The sequence below is a fragment of the Pseudorasbora parva genome, chromosome 13 (assembly GCF_024679245.1).
Source record: "Pseudorasbora parva isolate DD20220531a chromosome 13, ASM2467924v1, whole genome shotgun sequence".
NCBI lineage: Eukaryota > Metazoa > Chordata > Actinopteri > Cypriniformes > Gobionidae > Pseudorasbora > Pseudorasbora parva.
In genome coordinates this window covers 26,776,983-26,802,000 of record NC_090184.1, presented here as the reverse complement: position 1 = coordinate 26,802,000, position 25,018 = coordinate 26,776,983, and the positions used below count along the sequence as shown (strand labels likewise).

Below are 25,018 nucleotides of genomic sequence, written 5' to 3'. Positions count from 1 at the left end.
AAAAAAATTAAATTATCCCTTACTCACCCAAGGTGTATGACATTCTGCTTTCAGTCAGTTTTATTTTAAAAAGTCCTGGCTAATCAAAGCTAATAATAATAATAAAGTCCTTCCGAAGTGAATAGATGTGTGTGTAAGAAAAATATGCATATTTAAAACTTTATAGACTAAAATAACTACCGATAACTTCCGGCCAAAAACTGTACGCAGTTCGACTCATATGTCAAAGGCCTTTATTAAAGGGTTAAATGGATGCAATAATGTCGTTCCACACCCGTAAGACCTCCGTTCATCTTCAGAACACAGTTTAAGATATTTTATATTTAGTCCGACAGCGTATCTATATGCACACTATACTGTCCATGTCCAGAAAGGGAATAAAAACATCATCAAAGTAGTCCATATGTGACATCAGTTAGTTCATTAGAATCTCTTGAAGCATCGAAAATACATTTTGGTCCAAAAATAACAAAAACTTTGACTTTATTTAGCATCGTCTTCTCTTCCGGTTTTGTTTTCAAACCTCAAAAAAAAGATTAAAACGATAATGAATCAGCGGATTGATTCATGGTTCGGATCGCCAGTGTCAAGTGATTTCAGCAGTTTGGCAGTTTGACACGCGATCCGAATAATGAATCAATAAGCTGATTCATGACCGTTTTAATTTTATTTGAGGTTTGAAAACAAACGCGGAAGAGAAGACAATGCTGAATAAAGTCATAGGTTTTTTTTATTTTTGGACCAAAATGTATTTTCGATGCTTCAAGAGATTCACTGATGTCTGATGTCTCATATGGACTACTATGATGATGTTTTTATTCCCTTTCTGGACAGTATAGTGTGCATACACTTGGATACGCTCTCGGACTAAATATAAAACATCTTAAACTGTGTTCTGAAGATGAATGGATGGACCTTACGGGTGTGGAACAACACGAGGATGAGTCATTAAGGACATTTTCATTTTTGGGTGAACTAACCCTTTAAACTCTGTTAGCCATGTGGAGCAGTTATAATGAAATCATGGGCTAATTTTCATTTTTTGGATGAACTAACTATTTGATCTACCCCCTATTTGGAAGTCAATGGTGCCCGGGCCCCCAAAGTGGCCTTACAAAATTTCTTACAAAATATCGTCTTTTGTGTTCAGCAGAAGAAAGAACTTCATACAAGTTGGGAACATCTTGAGGGAGAGTAAATGATGACAGGATTTTCATTTTTGGGTGAACTATCCCTTTAATAAGCCTGTAGCTATTAATGACGCAGGTTTTTGTTTTGTGAATTCATGCATTCAATTTCAGTATCGTTTTGCACTTGCAGCCCATATTAATCATACAAACATTAATTTAGGACTTTGTAGTTACAATGAACTGTAGTAAATTACAGGAAAAGCGTTGCAGGATAAGGTGGATGAGGTTCACTCCTCAGCTCTCATCTCATTACGAATCAGATCTGCTCAAATAAGCTCGGATCAATTTGTTTGTGAGTTGTTCACTCGGTAAACGATTCATTCAGACCGGTTTTGTGAGCTGGCTCGCCCGACTTATTAAAAAAGATCCGACTCCAAAGACTGATTCGTTCACCAATCTAACAGAACTGCATGGTGCAGTTGGAAATGGAATTCAAAAAACTGTTCGTCCTCGCACTGCGCCCACTTGCCCACATCTAAACCCCCTGCCGCCGCTCGTGCCAATGATGTCATTCTATTTCAACGGCTGAGGGGCGGGGCCGTGCCAAGCAGCTCCTCCTCGAGCCAATCGCGATCGAGGATAAGACAACTCCAGCAGCCCAACAGTGTCTGTGGGAGGATCTAACGGCTGCGCTCCGTTCCTTCTCGGCCAGCCAAACACTTGAAAACACTGCGCCAAAGAAAAAGGAAACCTTAAGCGCCGAAACTTCAGTTTGAAAACAAGGTAAGAGTTGATTTCGAAAGCATTTCGAGTTTGTATTACGTTCATTTTTTATTAGACAGTAGAACAAGCAAGAGCCCTTTCACGGCTTAACACTTCTGCGGGGAGAATAAGTAGGTGTTGGCTTCAGAAAAGCGTCTTTTATGAAGATCAACAACTTGACGTGTTTCTAAAGAAGCCTAGAAAACCCACATCAAAAGATTTTTGTTAGTGATCACTGAGGACACTAAAGCGTAGCTGAAGTTGTGGTGTGTTTCACAGTTGTCACCACCTGTTTTCACTCGCAGCTCGGTATCGCAGTGTTTGTTTTTGACCACAGCGCTAGATTCAGATGGATTTGGCTTGGGAGCGCCAAACAACACCCCTCTCGAACACCCCAAATCGTTGTGTTTAGGTTCACAAGGTCGTAGTAAATCAGTTCAGAGACGTCAACGTTATATGACACCCAGATGGAGTGTTAATTAGTGAAACCTGAAGATGAAAGACCGCGCCTCCAAATAAAATAACTAACTTTCATCTCATGTTTTTCAAGTCTCAGCAGCTCTTAGTGCGGGTTCATGTTACAGAATTATGCGCTGGTGCGCTTTCATGCCAAACTTTTTTTTTTTTCAGTGACGTGATTGTCATGTTTTTTTAAAGCATTTTTTAAAGTGGTAGTTCGCCTCCTCCTGAACGCCGCCATGTCGACGTCACATGACTTGTCTCGAAATACAGCTGACCGAATGTTCATGTGGATGTTGATAATATGAGGAACTATATATATATATATATATATAATCCCATAATTTATTCACTCAAGTCATCCCAGACGTATACGGTTATATATCATTTAAAAAAAAGCCCTGGCTCTTCCAAGCATTATAATGGCACATGCAGTGAATGGAAGCCCAAAAAGTGCATCCATTCGTTATAAAAGTAATCCACACTGCTCATGGGGGTTAATAAAGTTCTTCTGAGGTGAATTACAGGGTTTTTGTAAGAAAAACATCCATATTTAAAAATGTATAAAGTAAAATATATTGCTTCCGCCAGCCTGCCTTCCTTATTCAACTTGTGAAGAAAATGTAATGCCTCTTGCAGTTCAAAACACTTATGTGATGTCCAACATCATCATAGCGCCAGTTAAAGGTGCACTATGTAGTATTTTTGCAGTAAAATATCCAAAAACCATTAGGCCAGTGTTGTATATTTTGTTCAGTTGAGTACTTATAATATCCCAAATGTTTCCAACTATTTGAAAATTGTGAGAGAATTGCTATTTTAACCAAGGACCCATGACGTCTGAGGGAGTCGCCTGTCAATTGCGTCATATCTGCGTTAGGGCTGGGCGATAAATCGATTTTATCGATTAATTCAAGTTTGTAGTTTCATGTCTTTTTTTTCTTTTTTTTGTGAAAAATCGTTTTTTTTTCTTTTAAATCCGCCGACGCTCCCTCTGGGCTCCCGTAAAGGCTCAGCCCTCCCCCGCGCGTTTGCCAGTGCCACAGAGATACACAAACGACAAGGATAGCGTCTGACAACAACATCCAGTGTCATTGGTTCAGTTTTTCACGGAACTATTAACAATACCCCGCTGCAAAGTGTGTTTGAAGTCTGAACGGAACTGCGCGGACAACGAATGCAGCGCGAGCTCATACACGGGCCGATCTCGTGACAGGCTCGATACACGGCGCTGGAGATCCAGTGAGAGGGCGTTTAAATTCACCACAGAGTTAATAACATCGCTACTGTGATCTAGTGGAAGCGTTCGGCGCAGAATTCTGTCATGAACCACAGATATCAGATCAAACAGAGCTGACGTGGAGACAACATGAGCGAAGGTCAGGGGTTTCAGTCACAAATCACCAACATTCACCATGATTTACTGTAGTAAAACCACATGGATTTAATGTTGTTGTCATTATTTATCTTAGGATTCCTACAACCTTTTGAGATAGAAATTCAAGCACTTTCCAATGGTTTCGTACACTTATTTGTACACTTACTGCACTTATTTCCAGCACTTCAAAGCTATAAATGTCTAAAATATGCTATTTTTAATGTGATGGTTAGTAAAACTAAAAGTTTAAAGGGGTCTTGTGAAAGGAATAGTATTTTAGTTAATTGTTTTAAATGTTTAATCCATTTTGTGTCAAACAAGCATTTTTTATTAAAAAAAAGATATGCAGTGCCCACCACAATAACCAGCAGAAGAGCACGTATTGATTTATTAGCCATTTACACTCCCTAATATATGGAGAAAAGTGTGAAGTCACCAAGTCTCATGAAAAACTAAATTGCACAGAAAGCAAGTAAAGACCTCATTTAATAATAACTGAAGCTGTCGGTCAGTTCAGTGTGAGAATATTGAAGAACAATTGTAATCTATATTTAATATCATTCGCATATTATTAAATAGCATAACATTTAAATTTTCCCTATACTTTTTTGCACATTACTGTTGTTAATAAAAGTTAATTTGATCTGCATATCAATTAATAAACCTTTGATATGTATACTGTATATTGCAAAAGATATGGTGCCCATTTATACTGTGGAATGGTCTGGGTTATTCACATGCTGAAAGTTTGGCACACCAGGTAGGCACTCTACCAAGCCCCAAATATTTTACCTAAACAAAATAAAGTTAAAACTTGTTTTGAACAATTTCTTTGTCATGCAGATTGATTTTAAGTAGGAGAAAAGAAAAAAAAAAAAAAAAAAATCGATTAAAATCGTAAATCGAATTTTTTGGCAAAAAATCTGGGATTTTTTTTTTTGGGCCATATCGCCCAGCCCTAATCTGCGTTACCCTCGGTTTCTGGTTTTTACACTGCAGATGTGCTTTACTTTTAGCAGTGTGCAACAAGTGTCACAGCAGCCGCTGAGCGACCACACAGAGTAACGTCATAACATAATTTTTAACACAATCAAATGTATCTAATATGATAAACAGAGCTATAAACATGATAAACATTAAACCTCCTACTCGTGACCGGAAAAACAGAAATGGCGCCCGGCGACTGTGTCCCGTCCCATCATAATAAAAGCTTGCGAGGTGTGTGTTGTTCATCTCATTAACAATCACTCCAGCGGCCTTGCTCAACTCCCTCAACACTCGGTCCTGCTCTGCTTTATACTACAGTAACATTAATAACCGCATCTATGAACATGATTTCTGCCCAATTTCTGTCCTGTTTTCCACCAGTTGTGAGGTGAAGACCACATGTCCCAAGAGCCTGCGCTCAAACTTGGCATCATCAACCTACACCTTTGTTTTGACTAGGCGCCCTCTAGCAAACAAAAAGTTGCATAGTGCACCTTTAAGCTTTTTTCATAAGTTGAATACGAAAGGTGGAAGCTAGATATTTTACATTATAAAGTTTTAATTATGGATATTTTTCAATTCGCTTCAGAAGGTCTTTATTAACCACCCGGAGCTGTGTGGAGCTTTCTATAATGGATAGATGCACTTTTTTTAACTTCAAATTTTGGGTTGCCATTCACTGACATTATAATGCTTTGAAGAGCCAGGACATTTTTTAGCACAACTCAGTGTGTTCATCTGAAAGAAGAAGGTCCTATACAGGATGGCTTGAGGGGGCGTAAATCATGGGGTCATTTTTTAGTTAAACTTTCTTTTTAATGTTTACACTACTTGAAATGTATTACAATCAAAATTGGCAATCCTTATTTTTATGGAATATTGCAATATTTATTTTAAATTATTTATCAATTATTTATTTTGCAACGACATCACTTCTCTGATGTGTTTGTTGGTGTGAGGGCAGGACAACCTGTCACGCACAGGAGATCACCGCAATAGCAAACCACAATGATCCAATCAATTCCTGATGAAAAATAAAAATAAAAAATAACATTTTGTCTTGTTTGTAAAGCTGTTTCACTCCGATATGTATAAGGAAGAAACTATTTTATCGGAACTTGTATTTCATGCTGACTTTTAGTCTAATTGTAATTGATTACAGTTCTAAGAACTTTATAGTCCTGGATTTTCTTGTTTATCATTGACCCGTGCCACGTGTGTTTTGGACAGAAACAGCTGGTCATGGTCTGTTTTGTAGAAAGTGAAATGTTCATATAAAAACTTGTTAGACAGGAATGATTCGGGTGTTTGTGTTTGAAGCAGTACCTGTATAGTAAAACTCCCTCAATGTGTTTAGGAAGGAAGAGGCCACATTTCAGCAGGAATTTCTTAGCTATTCTTTCTGAAACGGAGTACTTCCTCCACATAAAGACAGTGTTTACATCACTAGATCTCAACGACCATGGCTCAAAACACACTGAGCTGCCTATCTAGACTGAATTTGTGGGCCTACTGCAGACTAATATTTACTGCATGCATTAAAAGATCTTGATTTACTGCTTATTAACCTTTTTAATCTGATGATGAGTGTGACTGTGATAAGCTGATGCTAAAAAAGAGTGGAGGGTCTGAAGAGCATCAGTCTCACTTGATAAGAACGTCTGAGTGTGCCTGTCATGCTGGAGAGGCTGCGGTCTGCTGTGCCACATCAGCAGCGCCAACAGGTGTGGGCCCACAGCCACAGCACTCTGTGTATGAGAGGTGCAGGTCGATATCGGTGTCATTATTCAGCTCGCTGTCCAAACTTCAAAGTGAGACACACTGGTTTGATTTGGAAGCAGCCTTCAGTGCTTTAGTGGGCACTAAGCCACAAACTGCATATGCGGAAAAAGTGGCAAAATAACCAAAACAGAACTTAAATTTTACATGTAAATTAATTATTAAATGTGTTTACTGAGCATTAACGAACATGGGAGGGGGGTGTTTGTTTGTTTACTTTTATCTTGCATAAGCAGAATGTTTTTGAGGGTGGTTTCCTGCATGTTAAAAACGAGTGGATGTCCTGGAGGAGTGTCTGTATGCTGTTGTGTCCTCTGGGCTGTTTTCCTCCTCTGTGATATCAGACACTTATGAAGTAGAGGAACGCTTGAATCCACCAGCAAGGACACCAATTTGTTAGACGTGTGAGGTCTGTCTTGCCCTCACTGGCTGCAGGTGATGTCAAAATATATTTCAAAAGTTTGGAACCGGTATTTATTTATTTTTTCAGCAAGGATGCATTACATTGGTCAGAAGTGACATTAAAGACATTTATATTCTTACAAAGCATTTCTATTTACTATAAATGCTGTAACTTTTAAATGATTTCCACAGAAATATTAAGATTATCGATCAATAAAACATTAAAGGGGGGGGTGAAACACTCGGTTTCAGTCTCATGTCAATCTTGAGTATCTATAGAGTAGTATTGCATCCTTCATATCGCCGAAAAGTCTTTAGTTTTATTATATTTATAAAAGAAAGCTAGGCTGAACCAAGTCTTTCCGGAAAAAAAACGAGCGGCTGGAGGCGTATTGTGTGGGCGGAGCTAAAGAATGACGAGCGCACACAAAGCGGTGACGTCCTCAAGCGTGGAGAAGAGAACGCTACCCTAAATCAGATTCAACTAATACATATATGATCCAGAATCAGATCCGGAGGCTGAAATAAATTGAACAGGAGAAACAGCAACAGCAGTACGTCCGTCTCTGTGGTATGTACTGTATTTAGTGGCCTGTCAACATCTGTGTGTGTTTACTCGCAGTTTATGAGGACATGATTCGGTTTATGGACTATTGTATGCGACTAAACCTTAGCAGTAGCAAGCAAAACGGTTTTGCACGTCAGACTAGTATAACGTTACATAGAACAACAATGGAGTAACCGTTGTTGCATTCGAATGACGAAGCACGCTTTGTGAGAACGCTAGGTTTATGTTTGGGTGGTTTTACAATAAACAAACTGACACCTATATTGGTCAGCTAAACAAATGTATTTAAACACACACCATAGATCGCATGCTCCATTGATAAATTAACTAACGTTATACGATCGTGTTGTTTACTGATGTTTACTTGCGCGACGATAGCCAACAGCACAGACATTTGAAGCAGTTTTACTCACCGCGCATGACCTTGAACCTTTATCGCTGGGACCGCTCTGTCAAAAACACACTTCTTTGGTAACTGTTGATTTCGTGAAGTCCTGTGACAGCAGTGACCGTGGAGATTTACTTTTGCGGCGCGACTGAAGTGTGACGTTGTGCCGCTTTCTGTCATTTCTGCGTTCAAATCGGTTCAAATGCAGCACTGCCTTCCCAGAATGCTGTGCTGAAGCGTTGAAGTCGCTCGACGTCATCCATAGGAATAAAGTGGAGCGCGGCGCCACAGAAGTGTTGCACTGACGACTGGATCTGCACCTGAGAGCAGTGTTTATGGGCGTGCATTTGCTCTCTCGCTCTAGTCACGCACGCGCGCACCCTACCAGGAGAAGAGCCCATACAAGGACCTTCCGCTCTATTAACATCAAGCGGACCCATACTCGAAAAAAACTCTGAAACTTGTGAGAAACCGGAAGGAGTATTTTTAAAACAGAAATACTCCATCAAACGTCCAACATTAGTTTTTGAAACTTTGTCTATGTTTAGGATGGCAATCACACAATGCAGGTGAAACTGTAATATAAACTGCATCAGTGCTATGATTGCTCACTGCACCATATAATTAACAGCACCAACTATCAATCTATGAATCAAACTCACTTTTCCACCCTTAATTTTATTATATCCATTTATGTGGTTACAGTCAAATCATATAAAATAATGGAATCACTCCGGCACACTGTCCTGCATGCTATGCCTGCACTCGAGACGGTGACGTGAGCTCCACTTGACAGTCTTCACTCTCATTGGTTGTTGTTTGCAAAATTCACTTCTTCAATTTGCATAAAGGTGAAATTTCTGAACTTTTGTTGCGTGTCTCCCATCACTTGACGCCCACATTATGTCGCTAACGGTCACTGTCGCTCATGTCGCCGGAAGTCTCCAGCGCTCCTTTGAAATGAATGGTATCATGAGTCATCATGACTCTTTGATGCTGTGTCGCTGGGGGTGTGAATGGGGCTTAACTGACAAATCAATGTTGCTGGTGGATTCAAGTGTTCCTCTAGCCAGACAAGCCTGACCCACATCAAGGGGTGCTTCTCAATATCCCTCCTTGTTTCCCCGCTCCTCCGTCCTCCATCCTATAACCCGGAAACTGATGGAGCTCAGCCATCTTGTAGAACATCTCAATTCTCTAATTCCACAGCGAGGATCAATGAGTGAGGAGGCTTCCTGAGGAGTCATGAGCGAGGATACGCAGGTGGATATGCAGGTGGAATTTGGAGAAATCTAGTAAAATCTTACATGTTGCAAAATACATTCATCAAAATGTAGTAAAAAGTAAATATATTGATAGAAATAGGGCTTTACTGAGATATTAAAAGACATTTATTTTAAATGTATAGCTTTTTTAATGCGGCAGCCGTAACCTATTCCAGATAGGCTATTAATTATCTTTCATTGCATAAAAGTATTATAACATGAACAGTTCCAATACAGAGCGGCACAAAGCGCGTATGCGTATCCCACGCACAGGATGATGCGCTTGAAGCAACACAGTCACTGCATTGAGAAGTTCAATTGAGAAGCAGTCCGCATTGAGAAGTTTAAGGCACAAAGTGAAGATATATCGCTGTGACTGTCCTAAATGAATGCGACACAGTTTAAAGCTAAATAGTGGCAGACTGAAAGCCATAGCAGAAGATAACAATTCACATGAACTTGAATTTAATGACTTAAATATTCATCTCTTCCTCACATTAAACTATGGAATGACTTCAGAAAACTTAGTGAAGTTTTATTAACTAATTTCGGGAGGAGCACTAACAGATAATTAAACAACGGAGCCGTCAGCTAATCAAACCTAATTAACAAGGGGAGCACGTCAGATAATTAAACCTAATTAAACACAGGTGGAGCATGGTAAGCTAATCAATCTGATCAACGATAGGAGGTGTACTTATACTACAGATTTACCTCCTCTCGTTGACCATTTTCATTTTGGCATGGATGGCTTCAGGCAGGTCGCCCCACCTGCACACTCACGCTGCTAGGCTAACTCCAAATGCTCAAGAAACAAGTATTTTCCTAACAAAAGTTTAAGCTATTTATAAACTCAACTCATACCGCTTCATCAGCACTCATGGTAAAAGATTTCTGCTTTTCCCTACGAAACACAATTGGCATTTTGTCTTCTAACAATTCTAATCGGTGAACAACGTCAATAATCAATGTCCTAAAAGCATGTTAATAACGTTGCGTTTTTGGAACCACGACAACAGAGTCAACTGCGAAAGCAGCACTCGTTCATCAAAGATTGCACACTGCTGAGACTTGCAACATTAAACTACAACAGTTTCTGACTTAAGAAATAGAAAACGATCTTAAATAATGAATGTATTGTATGAATGAATGTATTACTGGCACACCTCAAGCTTTCGATCGCTGTGTACTATGCCTACGTTACTTTTAATCCACGAGAATACGTTCATCATGCACGCGCACGCGGTGACCGTGGCGATGAACAAATAATTATACTTCTGGGAAAGTGAATGTACAGATATTTTGAGGCTACATCACTCAGATAATGACAATGCTACAGCGTGCATCACAAAAAAAAAAAAAAAAGACAAGCCACTAGTCGGAACCAGCTCTCCCTTGATCCAATACGTCTCAACTTGACTTCCAAATGAGCTCGGTCACACAGGGACACAGTGAGTACAACCTTCTTACAAGCATTTGCGACTCAGGGCATTTCCACACCTTAAAGTCCGCACTGGGGTCTGAACTGAAGCTCATGTTTTGATTCATTTTTACATGTTGAATTAGTTTTGTTTGCTTTCACATTGCAAATTGTGCGAGTGCACTAAAGAACTTACATGACATGCGTCCTGCTGTAGTGATGTCGTTTACGAACGATTCGTTCATTTTGTATGAATCTTTAATCCGAGTCTTTTGAACAACGAGTTTTCTCAGAGAGCGATTCGTTCATTTGTTTACCGAGCACGCGCATATGTTCTGTACAGGGAAGTACTAAACGTGCTGGAAAATGTAACATGCAACATTTTAATTAGATTCAGCTTAAATTAACGGGATCACTTTAGAAAAGATTCGTCCATTTTGCTGAACAAGATTCAAAGATCCGTATCAGTAAAAAGGATCCGAACTTCCCACTACTATTGCAGTGTGCTGCTTCTTGACATTGATTGGCTCGTAAACGAACGTGCGTCTGACGTCAGCGCATCGTCACTCGGGCGAGTAACTCCCAAAAACTTAGCCAGCTGACTCTTTGCCTCACTGCCTTACGAGACATGGCTTGTAAAGCGGTGTTTTGTCAATGATTTTGGACAGACTTCTAAGGCAGTGTAACAGTTTAATGATCTGCAGCAAACAGAGAGAGCTTTTGTGAAAACTAAGCACATCTAATTACTTCACTAGTACTACATTTATAATGACACCAGAAGTGGAAATATTGGTGGTTGCGTGTTTAAAAAAAAAAAAAATAATAATAAAAAAAAAAAAAATAAATAAATAAATAAATAAATAAATAAAAAAAAATAAAAAAAACTGGAAATTCCTTTTGAAATATCTTTAGAAGTTGTAGCCATTCATACAAACAAAATTCACCTAAAGAAGGCTTTCTATAAGGCTTTTAACATTACATCAACATAAAAAGGAACTTCCTGTAAATGGTCAGATAATTCAAACCATACAGAACGCTTTCGCACAAGAAACGAACCTAATCTTCGTTCAGTTTGATCCGGACAGAGACTTTGCAAACTGAAAGTCAGAATCCGGACGAAGCAAGACGAGCTGCATTTCACGAAATACAATCCAATTTGGAGCTCCTGTTTTCCTAAATATAACACAAATTTCTTACAGTAGGCTATATTGTATAGCATAATAATTATTATTTTAAGCCATCTTATATTTTGGGGAAAGAAAACGTATATCACGATTACGCAAACCTCAAAGGCCATGATTTCATTAAATAAACGTGAGCTTCACATTCAGAATCTGTGCGTTCTACAGCCTTCACAACAACAACGCTCTATTTCAGAGCAGTTCACAATCATGATTAGTTCTCGTTTATGCCAAGTAAATGCATACAATGACAAGGTTTCTGTACTACGATTATATCGTAATTTGTGGCACACAATTGTGAGGGAGTATATGTTATTTCCTTCATACTAGTTAAAAGGAGCATTCTACAATAATCAAGCAGTAATTTCAAAAGTCTCAGTTGGTCATACAAACATGTTTCTCCATTTGTCTGTTCAACGATTTTTTCTTCTGCCGCAGCAGTGCCGTTCCTTCAGTTCCCGCAGGAGCTGAGTTTCTCCGGCTAATTTTCTCCACAGCAGCAGCAGTGCTGTTCCCTCTGCTCCCACAGGAGCCGAGTTTCTCCAGCTAATTTTCTCCACAGCAGCAGCAGTGCCGTTCCCTCTGCTCCCACAGGAGCTCTGTTTCTCTGGCTAATTTTCTCCACAGCAGCAGCAGTGCTGTTCCCTCTGCTCACACGGAGCTCAGTTACTCTGGCTAAACTTTCTCCACTGCCGCAGCAGTGCCGTTCCCTCTACTCCCACAGGAGCTCAGTTTCTCTGGCTAATTTTCTCCACTGCCGCAGCAGTGCTGTTTCCTCTGCTCCCGCAGGAGCTCAGTTTCTCTGGTTAATTTCACCACTGCCGCAGCAGTGCTGTTTCCTCTGCTCCCGCAGGAGCTCAGTTTCTCTGACTAATTTTCTCCACTGCCGCAGCAGTGCTGTTTCCTCTGCTCCCGCAGGAGCTCAGTTTCTCTGGCTAATTTCACCACTGCCGCAGCAGTGCTGTTTCCTCTGCTCCCGCAGGAGCTCAGTTTCTCTGACTATTTTTCTCCACTGCCGCAGCAGTGCTGTTTCCTCTGCTCCCGCAGGAGCTCAGTTTCTCTGGCTAATTTCACCACTGCCGCAGCAGTGCCGTTTCCTCTGCTCCCGCAGGAGCTCAGTTTCTCTGACTAATTTTCACCACTGCCGCAGCAGTGCTGTTCCCTCTGCTCCCACAGGAGCTCAGTTTCTCTGGCTAATTTTCTCCACTGCCACAGCAGTGCTGTTTCCTCTGCTCCCGCAGGAGCTCAGTTTCTCTGGCTAATTTTCACCACTACAACAGCAGTGCTGTTCCCTCTGCTCTCACAGGAGCTCAGTTTCTCTGGCTAATTTTCTCCCTTATCCATCTGGCGAGGCTCCCCCATTGAAAGCAATGAGTCTTAATCTCCCATCGGATGTCGTCAGAGCCTCTCAGTCACTATCCATCTTTTCTTTTTCCGTCCGGTGAAGCTTCCCTTTCCGATTGCAGCGAGCATTGATCTCCCGTCGACTGCTGCGAAAGCTCTCCTGGCGTGCGTTTCCCCATCTCTTTCTCCGTACCGTCGGCCGATAGTACCCACTCATCTGATGCCAGGAATCTGCTCCTGGCGGAAGCTGGGTGGGCCCCCTCGGTCAGTCTTTCTTTTTAATTTCGACGCCCCATTTATCAATTTGGTAGGGCTCACTCATCTGACGCTGTGATTCTAATCTCCCGTCAGATGCGGCTTGAGCCCCCGATCGACGGTTTTTCAAACTTCGCGCATGTCGAATCCCGTTGTGCGCTCTTTCTCCGGACGGTAAGGTTTTTTCGTTTGTTGCAGTGAGCCGGGCCCCCCTCAGACATTGCAAGAGCTTTCCCGATTGGTCATCTTAATTTGAGGAAGCTCCTCATTTATCGGCCATTAGGGTTAGTTTCTCGTCTGTTGCAGTGAGCCCGGCCCCCCTCAGACGTTGCAAGAACCTTCCCGATCGGTCTTTCCAATTTGAGGATGCTCCTCATTTATTGGTCGGTGGGGTTTGTATCTCGTTGTGCGCTCTTTCTCCGGACGGTAAGGTTTTTTCGTTTGTTGCAGTGAGCCGGGCCCCCCTCAGACATTGCAAGAGCTTTCCCGATTGGTCATCTTAATTTGAGGAAGCTCCTCATTTATCGGCCATTAGGGTTAGTTTCTCGTCTGTTGCAGTGAGCCCGGCCCCCCTCAGACGTTGCAAGAACCTTCCCGATCGGTCTTTCCAATTTGAGGATGCTCCTCATTTATTGGTCGGTGGGGGTTTGTTTCTCGTCTGTTGCAGTGAGCCGGGCCCCCCTCAGACATTGCAAGAGCCTTCCCGATCGGTCACTCTAATTTGAGGATGCTCCTCATTTATCGGCCGTTAGGGTTTGTTTCTCGTCTGTTGCAGTGAGCTCGGCCCCCCTCAGACGTTGCAAGATCCTCCCCGATCAGTCTGTCAAATTCAAGGTTGCTCCTCATTTATTGGCCGGCAGGGTTTTTCTCGTCTGTTGCAGTGAGCCAGGCCCCCCTCAGACGTTGCAAGAGCCTTCCTAATCGGTCCTTCTGATTTGAGGATGCTCCTCATTATCAGCTGGTACAGCTTGTTTCTCGTCTGTTGCAGTGAGCCTGGCCCCCCTCAGACGTTGCAAGAGCCTTTCCGATCGGTAATTTTATTCAAGACCGCTCCTAATTTAATCGGCCGGTAGGGTTTTTTCCCATCTGTTGCAGTGAGCCTGGCCCCCCTCAGACGCCGTAAGAAGCCTTCCCAATCTACCCCGCTGATTTTGAGGATGCTCCTCATTTATCAGCTGGAAGAGCTCATCTTACATCTGTTGCAGTGAGCCAGGCCCCCCTCAGACTTGGTAGAGAGCCTTCCCGATCGGTACGCCAAATTCTAGGCTGCTCCTCCTCTATCGTTCAGTAGGGTCTTCTTTTTCATCTGTTGCAGTGAGCCTGACCCCCCTCAGATGCTGTAAGAAGCCTTCCCAATCTGCCCCCCTGATTTTGAGGATGCTCCTCATTTATCAGCCGGAAGAGCTCGTCTTACGTCTGTTGCAGTGAGCCAGGCCCCCCTCAGACTCGATAAAGAGCCCTCCCGATCGGTACGCCAAATTCTAGGCCGCTCCTCATTTATCGTCCGGTAGGGTTTTTCTCGTCTGTTGCAGTGAGCCCGGCCCCCCTCAGATGTTGTAAGAGCCTTCCCATCGGCCTCTCTGATTTTGAGGATGTTCCTCATTTATCAGCCGGAAGAGCTCGCTTCTCGTCTGTTGCAGTGAGCCGGACCCCCCTCAGACGTTGCAAAGGGCCCTCCCGATCGGTAATTTTACAAAAATTCTCCTCATCCATCGTCCGGTAGGGTTCTTTCCCGTCTGTTGCAGTGAGCCTGGCCCCCCTCAGACGCGGCAAGAGCTTTCCCGATCGATCTTCCAACGCCCAGTTTCCTTCAGCCAGTAGAACCCGTCCGCCCGAAGCAGCGAGGCAACACGGGCTCTCCTGGTCTAGCAGCCAGGCCTCTCAAATTATCAGCCCACCAATTTTTCTGCGTATTTGGGGGTTTTTCTGGTGGCTGTCCTCCACTCCTTGCATTTTGGGGGATATTCTGGGTTCGGGCAAAAATCCGAGCCCGGAGCCCTCCCCTGGACAGCACGCCAAATACGCATACTCTTTACTCTATTTAATTTGATGTAAGTGGGAACTCGTGAAAAGGGTTACTTCAGTGATTTAGCAGATGGCTTTGTATGAGTAGAAACCCGGGAGTATATTCAAATGATCGTGCCCCCTAATAATCCAGTGGGGCACAAAAAAATGTATCCAGTAGCGGTGGCTTTGGGAGTGGCCACGTAGGGCAGCGAAGCAAGTGCATTCTGGGAGTTGTTTTTCATCCCCATGAGACAAATACATTTTCTCAGTCTAGAAGGCACCAAATTAAAAAAATAATTTCACATTTCTACTACATTAATGACCCAGTTTAAATACAAAGCTTAATGCCAAGTAAATTAAGTAACCCTTTAATAAAGTACAAGAAGAGTTGATGATGCTTTTAAGGTTTTGTACCTTTTGTGGGGCACTGGGGCTCAATAAACTCAAATTATTATACACACTTTGGAACGGTCCTGTCTGACCGATACCTGATCCGGCAAATCATGGCGATATAGGAGCTGATACCATATACTGAGATAAACTAATCGGCGCATCCCTAAATATAAGTGTGTTTTTTTTCTCTCTTTTTTTTCTTTTTTTTTACGACACTGCTGTTGAAAAAAGAGAGAGAGAGTGGGCTTGTTCAAACTAGCAGTCTCTACATTTTTGCTCACTTTCTGATTGCTCAAAGATAAGTTTGCAGTGTGCAATGTCACTGATTTTGAGTGATTGTGCCTGGGAAGCTGTTTTCAGGTCAGTGTGAGCCCTCTGGGCTATAGTCCATTTACTCTTTGATGACGACCTGATCGAGTGAGAAGGAGAGATATAAAATAGGAGGGGGAGGAGGAAGAGAGGACGGTCTTTAATTAGGACACCCTCTTTTTCTCCTCTCCATATCCCCCTCTCTAGGAACAAGAACAAACATTCAAGTAGGTCAGACCCTTCTGCTGCTTCTGTCCTTAGCTTGGAAAAATCTGTCCATTTCATTTTGCTATGCGAGTTCTTCCAAACCTTCCAAAATAGCTAAAATCAGAGACACAGCTCTTATTTACGTTAACTGTTTTGCTTACCCGCCACTGTAGTCAGCGGTTTTCCAAATTTACTAGTCACTAGGGATGTGACGGTGAGGAGATTTTCCCACTGGTTAATAGACATGTGACAACACCGATAATTACCGGTATGACCGACAGGGGCTTTTAAATCGCACTGCTGCATTCATAATGGAGCAGTACGGAGCAAAGCAAGACTTTCAATTAATTCCTATGAAAGTTGAGCTTCCGTAGGAATGAACTGCAAATGTGCCATAAATGCGTGTGCGCTGTGCAGCCGTGAATGAATAAGTGTGGCATTGGTTCTAGTAAACTTAAGCGTAAGAACTTTTATTTAAAGTTGTGCTATATTTGTTTCCGTCTTGAAGTGTGTTATACACTGAAAGTATTTCCTCTCTGTGTGATAAGGAAGCCAAACATCAGTGAGGCCTCAGGAGGCCTTTAAATTAGAGTTTAATCTTCTGTGCTCGTCTCTGTTCTTTCATGTGGAGAACCTGATCTAAGGATTCACTGCTGCTCAGAAGCATGAGGCAGTTGTGTTCTTGTGTCTGACATTTGCTGTTGATTGGCCATCACCCTTGGGGTCAATGAATCCCGTAATAAAAGTGTTGTTGTAGCAATCTGACAATCTGCAGCGTCACTGGGATTGTGCTTCAGCAAGTGGTTTGGAAAGTACCTCATTGGTTTTCCACACAAACACACAGTCACATCACAAAGTGATCAGATGTAACAGATTGGAGATCTAGTTTTTCAAAAGGAATTCCCTGTTAAACACAATTATTTAAAGCATTAGATGCAATAATGCAGACTGACGTCTTGAACAAAAGCATGCACCATCGATTAACACAGTTGGTCCGTCTTTAACTGTTTAAAGTCTATTCCCCTATGGAGAAACTGTTGTACTCTATAAGTGATGTCTACAGCTGGACTATGGTTACAGTAAATTACAGCTTTACACTGTTTTACTTAAGGTTGAAGAGTGTTTTCATATGGTTTCTTGTAGTAGATGTTAAGTATCCCACACACGGAGTCATAAACTCAGATTTAATCTGTTATCTTTTTGTTCTACAGAGACTTCGTACTTTCAGCTTCCCAGACCAGGCTTTGCTTGGCAGGCAAATTACATGCATTAAAACCACAACCAAAGACCAAACACTATGACTAACCAACAACTTTCTTGCTGTGACATGTTTTCTTTCTCTGCGGAATCATTTTTATGATGAATCACGATGCTGATGTGCACGATTGTGCATCAATGCATAAAAACAAATGTTTTTTTTAAATGTAATTAAATAGGCCTTTCATAAATGTCTTGTATTACCTTAAAACAGCAACCAAAATGGAGTCTAAATCTGGACAGCGTGATGCGTTAATATAAATAGTGGCTTAAAAAAAAAAAAAAAATCATAGTCCCGGTCCCCAAATCATACCATTTTCCAGAGGTTTACCTGCTGAAAAAAAAATGTATGACTTATTTCAAAAGGAGAAAGCATTTTAACAAAGATTTTTTAATTTGGAAAATAGGTAATGTGTTTATTACATGTTGAACACAAACACAAAAACCAACCAATAGCAAGTTTTTAAAAGGGAGGGTGGGTGGTTTGGGGGGTGTAATTAACACTGTTAAAGAGATGTATTGACCCCAAAAAAACAAGTATAATGGAGTATTTCTATGCCAAATACACTCCTTCAGTTTTTTCTTGTCTTCCTCTTTCTCTTGAATATGGCCCTTTATGACGGCATAAATGGCGGAATTCCTTGTATGGGCACTTCTCACATGCACACATCAACCAGAGCAAGAGCAAGAGTGTGAGCAAGAGCGTGTCCTTCAACGAGCTTCATTCGGGTTACAGAAGCCGCCGTCAGTTCTGTCATTTTGTTTTAGACCACAAAATCAACAATAGCCACATTTACATGCAGACTTTTTTTTGTCATTCCGATTAAAATAATTCCGTTTGAAAGATTTGGTTTGTTTACATGTGTTCACGGATGCCATAGCAACACTCAATGGCCACCAGGACTTAAACGGTTTTATAAAAGCTATTTATTTATTGTAAAGTGTAAAGTGCCTGGGACAAACGCCACAGTTTTTATACCATCAAATAACTTACTAAAACTAAACTTATTTAAAACGAACACCTGAAATGGAATCATCGTGATGATAACTGCCTACAATGACATAAACTAACTTTTGGGAAAAAAAATATTTGAAGTGTAATTTTATTGTTTAGTTTGCCTTGAGTCCATTAGAAAACACAGAGGTGCGGCTATACTAGGACAGGTTGCCAGGGGGCAATGGAGGCGCGGAAGCTTCAGTTTCTTAGAAGGGTGCTGCAGGCTTGATCACGTCATATAAGGATGCACACTAAAAAACAATCGAGTCAGGTCTTTTACATGGTTACATTTTTCGTTTGATTGGTTCATGAAAAGGTTTATCCCACCCCTCTCAAACTGATTACAATTTCATTCGGTTTGGGCATTTTTATTCCGATTGAGGTGTTTATATGGAGCATTTTTATTCGATTTGGACTTTAAACCGATTACATTGCTCCATGTATTGTAAACGCACCTAATGTCACTAAAGAAGTGTGTTTTTTGTTTTGAGGAAAAGATAATCTTGTTGCTTCCCAAATAACCCAGCGTTAAGGAAACAGTGGGTGCAATTTGTTTTTCCGGAGCAGCTACAGAGTTCTGCAAGTGTGTTTGTTTGTTCCCAGTCAAGAGACGAACCTGCAGGCTGTGAGTAAAACTGCATCAAATGTCAGTGTTTTGTTGGCAATGGGTGCGTAAATGCATATAACGTAAACAACACAAACGTAGTGAATCGAAAGTTGAAGGGATAATGCCACGATGTGTGTTTGTTAGTGCGCGCTCGTAACTCTTTAGCTCTGCCCACTGTATGCCTCCACGAGTTCGGCTGTTTTAGGTAAAGAATCGGTACAGCGTTTCTTTTATATATCTGATAAAACTAAAGACTTTGGACATATGAAGGATGCAATACTCTATAGGTACTCAACATTAACATGAGTGGCAGAAACTGTGTTATGTACCCTTTAACTGGTAGCAAGAGTTCCTGCATACACAAACAGACACACACACATGGACACACATTCTCAAAGGTCTCTAAGCTGAAATATTCTTAACCTGCCCAGCATGTGTGCAGATTCCACACAGTCCAGACACCTCACAGCCTTCATGAACCTCAGGACTCACATCTGTTTTTTGCTTTGAGTCAAGGTTGGATTAGAGAATTTGGAATGATCCTAGATCAGCATTATTAAACTTGTCAAAGTATACTTTAAGATAAGCATCTTTAATTATTGGACTAAGCAGTGAAAACAACGGGGGATGAAGTGTTTGTTTGACTAGCTGTGTGTGTTTTGGTGTGATTACTTAACCGTGATAGTTCAGGCAAAAAAGTTAAATAATTTACTTGTATGACTTCTGTGGAACACAAAAGATGATTTGAAGACATTTTTGAAGAATGTCAACTGTTTTTGCTCATACAATGAAAGTCAATAGGGTCCAAAAATATTCATTGGACAAAATAAAAACAAATTTTCAGGTGAACTGGACTGTCTGGCTTAATTCTTGGATTCACCATGAAATCAAAATTGACCAATCTTGATTCTTCTTTTTTTTTTTACATTCATTTAATGAATGAATGTGCCTTCATCAGCTTTAATCAAGTAACTTTCCCTCCAGCTTGCAGTGATGATCTCTTCTATGATGACATGTTTTTCAGGCCAAAAACACGACAACCGGTCACTAACACGAGATCCAATCAAGTCCCCTTCTACTTTACTTATTTTGTTGTTTTTTTTTGGTTTATGTAGCCATTTCATTTAGATATGCATCACAACAGGGAAGAAAAGACTATCGCAATGGTTTCATGCTGACTTTAAGGTCTACCTGACCATAGCAGGCATATTCTGTAGTCTTGCTTTGTGTTCAGTGTCAGTGGCACACGGTGTTTATGCAGGTGTTATCTTTTATAGGTTTTCAGTATTCTAGAAGCTTCCGTATGATGTGATTTCATGTTTAAGTTTATGAAGGGTTTAAGGTTATGAAGGGGACAAGTAATGAGACTCTTAAGGATCCCCATTTTTTATTTTCCGATATCATCCAACTGTGGCCCCAAATGGGCGTTATCGTGCTGGTGGGGGTTACTGTTTTCATACTGGAACGCCCCCTTCTTCGTCTTTGCCTTCTTCTGCTGAACTGAGCTGTCAACATCTGGATTATGTTCAACATTTGCTAGTTAGTTACACTCCACTTTCTAAAGCCAAGTGGCGTGTTATCTGTGTGCATTTTGAGCTATCTGCGTGTATGTCTACGCCTTGTGATTCCGTGTGAATAGTTTATACCTAAATGATCCATCATCGCATGTGATTCCGCGTGTATGTTTATGCCAAAATGAACGTGTGTGTGTACCCACCTGTGCGTCCGCAATGTAAATGGATTTATAAATCTACTAAATTGTTGTTTTTTGAAAATGTAAAAAAGCAGAATGTGTCTTATGATGGGTAGGTTTAGGATCAGGGTTGGGTGTAGGCAATCGTTATTGTGATTGACATGGCCTAATGAAATGTTTAGAATCTGTTGCAGGGCATTTCCGCTGAACTGGTTTGGGGGGGGAAATGACGCATATGACATCATACCCATGTGCCTTGAGAAACTCATCGCGATTGGTCGACGAGACGCTACCAGGAACGCCCAATAGGCGTTCTTGTTTCATAATGTGAATGCCCAAGCCGCAGCTGGACCCTTCTCACTTTTTTTAGATCTTCTCCCGTGAAACTTGAAATGTTTCTAGAACCAAATTTGGCAAGGTTTTCAGTATAAAACTGTGAAGCTGTTTTGCCAGATTGACATAGGATTTTCTGGCTGTGTTAGCTGAGAAAGTGCTCCTTATCTCAAAGTGGTTTTGTAAGACTAAGATAAGAAATATGGAGTCAATGAGTTTGTGGAGGAACTTCACACTTGCAGTGAATATTCTTCCAAATATCTTCTGTGTTCAGCAGAAGAAAGAAATTCATACCGGTTTGGAACAATTTGAGGGTGAGTAAAGGATGTCAGACTCAGAATTTTCATTTTTGGGTCAGATATTATCATATTGCACACTCCTAGGTTGACCCCATCACAGGAACATTGAAGACATCAGCAACAGCAAAAACTTTCAAATCTATTCTTCTGATTCAATTCAGTTTTGCTCTTGTCTTGTGATTCAGTGGAAAAAGAATGAGTGGGTTTCTGTGAGGTTTCTCAGTCTTAAAGGCCTCATGGGACCCCCTGATGATCTCCACAGGTCATTAATTGTGAGATTAGCTGTGAATTGATGGCAGAGCTTCACCTTATTAAATGAATACTTATACCCCATTAAATATTTCTGATGTGCTCCAGTGGGTTTAAGTATATTGAAGCTCCAGTCAGATTTCCTAGAGAGAGAGAGGGAGAGATTGATCATCTTTACCTGTTCACTAAGATTTCGCTCGGCAAGCAAGCGCACTGAGATTCCTGCTGAAAATGAAAATTGGTCAGTGTTGGTCATCATGATTCGTTTTGAGCTTGAATCCATTTGCATTTAGCATTAAAAGTGCACATTAAAGCTGCAGTCCATAACTTTTTGCGCTGTAGTGGTTAATAAACAGAACTGCATGCATCTTGCGGAAGAACACTGCAGCCGGAGCTACTTCTCTCTGTTTATGTCTATGGCGAGTCACGCAGGGACTGTGCTCCTCCGCAGTGGTACCTACCAATCTGGCCTGAAATAGTCCCAATATAAATACTTATTATAAGTGTACCATAATGATTCAGGGTAAGACAAAAACAAGGTTTGGAAAATGGATTCATGTTGTACATTCTCATTATATAATTTTTGTAAATCTTGAACACAAAAAAGTTACGGACAGCAGCTTTAACAAACACAATTTTGAACATAGATTTGTGTTGTTGTTGTTGTTTTGTATGTGTTTGCGTATTCGTTCAGTAATAGAACTTTGTTTTAATTAAAAAAAAAAAAAAAAATATATATATATATATATATATATATATATATATATATATATATATATATATATATATATATATATATATATATATATATATATATATATATATATATTTTTTTTTTTTTTCCTTATGTTTGAGATGCATATTATTAACAGGTCAACTGGTTATCCAATAATTGTCAATTTAGTGAGGCAGAGGAGATGCTATTTATTTTATTTTGAATGATTGATATCAATGTAAACTTTTGCTAAAACACTGATGGTTACTTTCAGAAGTTGTAGCGACGCTTTCTTTTCCCAGAAAGAATGTGAAACTCAAATGATATCATTCTCAGTTTTTAATTAAAAAAATATATCATTTAAATAGATTTTACACACTAATAGCAATATCGTATCGAATTATTTAACTAGGTATTGCATGTAGCATTTTTCTTCAATATCGCGCAGCCCTAAAACCAACGCGTAACTTGCGGCGTAGAGGATACGGCGTAGGTCCAACTCAGAAGTATAAATCAGCCTTTAGCCTAATGGGCTGTTCACATCAAGAAACATAACTATAACAATAAAGATTTTAAAATCTTTAGAATTTTTATGAAAACCAGGAAGTCCACACTACAGCTAACTAGGGGTGCTCAGATTGATCGGCAACCAGTTCCTATCTGCTGATATATTGATTTGGGATGATTGATCGCCGGTCTCTAAAAAGGCCAATCTCATGCTGACGACACAAAGACCCGTGCCTGCTGTAAACAATATTATTTGAATCACTTTCAGACTAATATTCTCCAGAAGATGAAGAATAAAAAATATTGAGTATCAGAATCCATCCATCTTGAGCTTGAGCATTTAAAGCGGCAGCAACAAAGTAAGTGCAGTATGCGCTAATAATAAATAACACGCACAATAAATAATAAATAGTTATTTTTATAGTAGGGATGCACTGAAATTTTGGCTGCGGAAAATGGCATTTTTGTTTTTAGGAGAACTATAATGTATGGCGGAATAGTAAAAAGTCACGCCTGAAAAATCCTCCCTCAAATCTCCTCACATTTCTGTCAATATGGGGAGAGGATTTTTCAGGCGTGACTTTTTACTGAGCCGAGTCGAAGTACTCTCAAAAGTGCTATTCCGCCATACATTATAGTTATCCTTTTAAACCCACTTAGAAAAGCGCCACGTTTTATTTAGTGTCACCATACTTTGTCGTTCAACTATTCATGTAACTGTATTTTAATAGGAAAAACGTGGAGGTGTTTGGTCGCTTCTTACTTGATCTCTGTTTGGTACCATAGTGAATGAACTGGCTTAGTGGGTGAGCTAAATGCTATCAGATCATCACCGCGCGTCAGAGCGATTAAGTGAATGCACTGAGACGAGAGAGGTTTGTATCTACTCATCTTAGGTATGGGAATAACTTAGTTTAATATGAAAAAGAGTATTCCTTTAACATAAATTCAGTGTGGCCAACTGAAAAATGTAGATGTGATCAGCCACTACAAAATGTTCAATTGTGGCCTGAATTCTTTTTTACATTGTATCTGGTAATAATGTCACATACATGGTAGGCAGTGGCGATTTCTTTAAGACTGCAAGGGAAGCTCGGCTTCCCTTATAATGTCACAAAATTAATAGTCAAATATGTACTATTGTATTAACATTTTATTGACTAAAAATGCGTTAAAAAACTAAAGAAATCATTCTAGAAATCATCTCAAAGACGAGTTTGTTCAGATACATATAGCAAGTCGGCTGACTCGATTTCCTTCTCATACATTCTCGCAGCGTCACAGTGCATTTCCCTATTGAAGCCCAGCGTCCATTGACTTCAATGGGGCTGCTTTGAACAGTTTTTTTTCAGCGCTTCGAAACTAGACGGTCATTGGATAAACGCTGTGATTATGTCCCGCCCACGGACGCTCAGCGTCTCTGGGAGTGAATGGGGAGTGGGCTGGCCCGGACTCCGAGCTTCTGCGTGATGATTGGAGGGTCTGTCGAAAGACTGCATCTCCTTTTGACTGACAGCGAATCTGTACTATAAGGAATCACTGAAGCTATTCACGCTCAATCCCATCGCGGATTTCTCAAGTTCAGTCGAAATAAAAACTGCTGCAACCTATTTCTTTGATATTTGCTTGGCGAAGTTGCTTGATTTTCATCATACATTTCACACAATTATACACCACATTCCTTGTTTCAGTTCTACAGAGTTTAATATTTTTTTATAGCTCTGCTGGCCATTGAGAGGACACTGGTCAAGTCACTTGAAAAGACTCCTAGTTGGTACGACAGGGTCACAGACCATTTTCTTGAAAAGGAACGTAGAGCAGAATTTACTTTTAAATAAATAGACAATTTTATGATGTAGGCCGAAAATGAGCTTCCCCTCTCTGACAGACCAGTAGCCGCCACTGATGGTAGGTGACATTATTGCTCCCTCCAACTCCATAAACTAGTTTTTTTTGAAAGCGATATTAAAAACACAAAATATTTGACTGGTGGATTTATTATTTTTTCTAAATTTCTAGTTATCGTGATATTGTTATTGTGACAACTACAATAACAATATCACGACTTATCCAAGTAATGTCATTTTGCTCATCCCTAGTAAATAGGGTCATCCTGCAAACAGCTGG

General features: G+C 40.6%; 1 protein-coding gene across 1 annotated transcript in view; it reads left to right on the top strand.

Annotated features, from left to right (window-relative positions):
- The first annotated feature begins 1,756 nt into the window (after positions 1-1,756).
- The window catches only part of rhocb (ras homolog family member Cb), a 38,327-nt gene continuing 15,065 nt past the window's right edge, over positions 1,757-25,018 (top strand). Inside the window, exon 1 of the mRNA XM_067413650.1 lies at positions 1,757-1,913. The gene's annotated coding sequence lies outside the window, so the exon portion shown is untranslated. The remainder of the gene's footprint in view (positions 1,914-25,018) is intronic.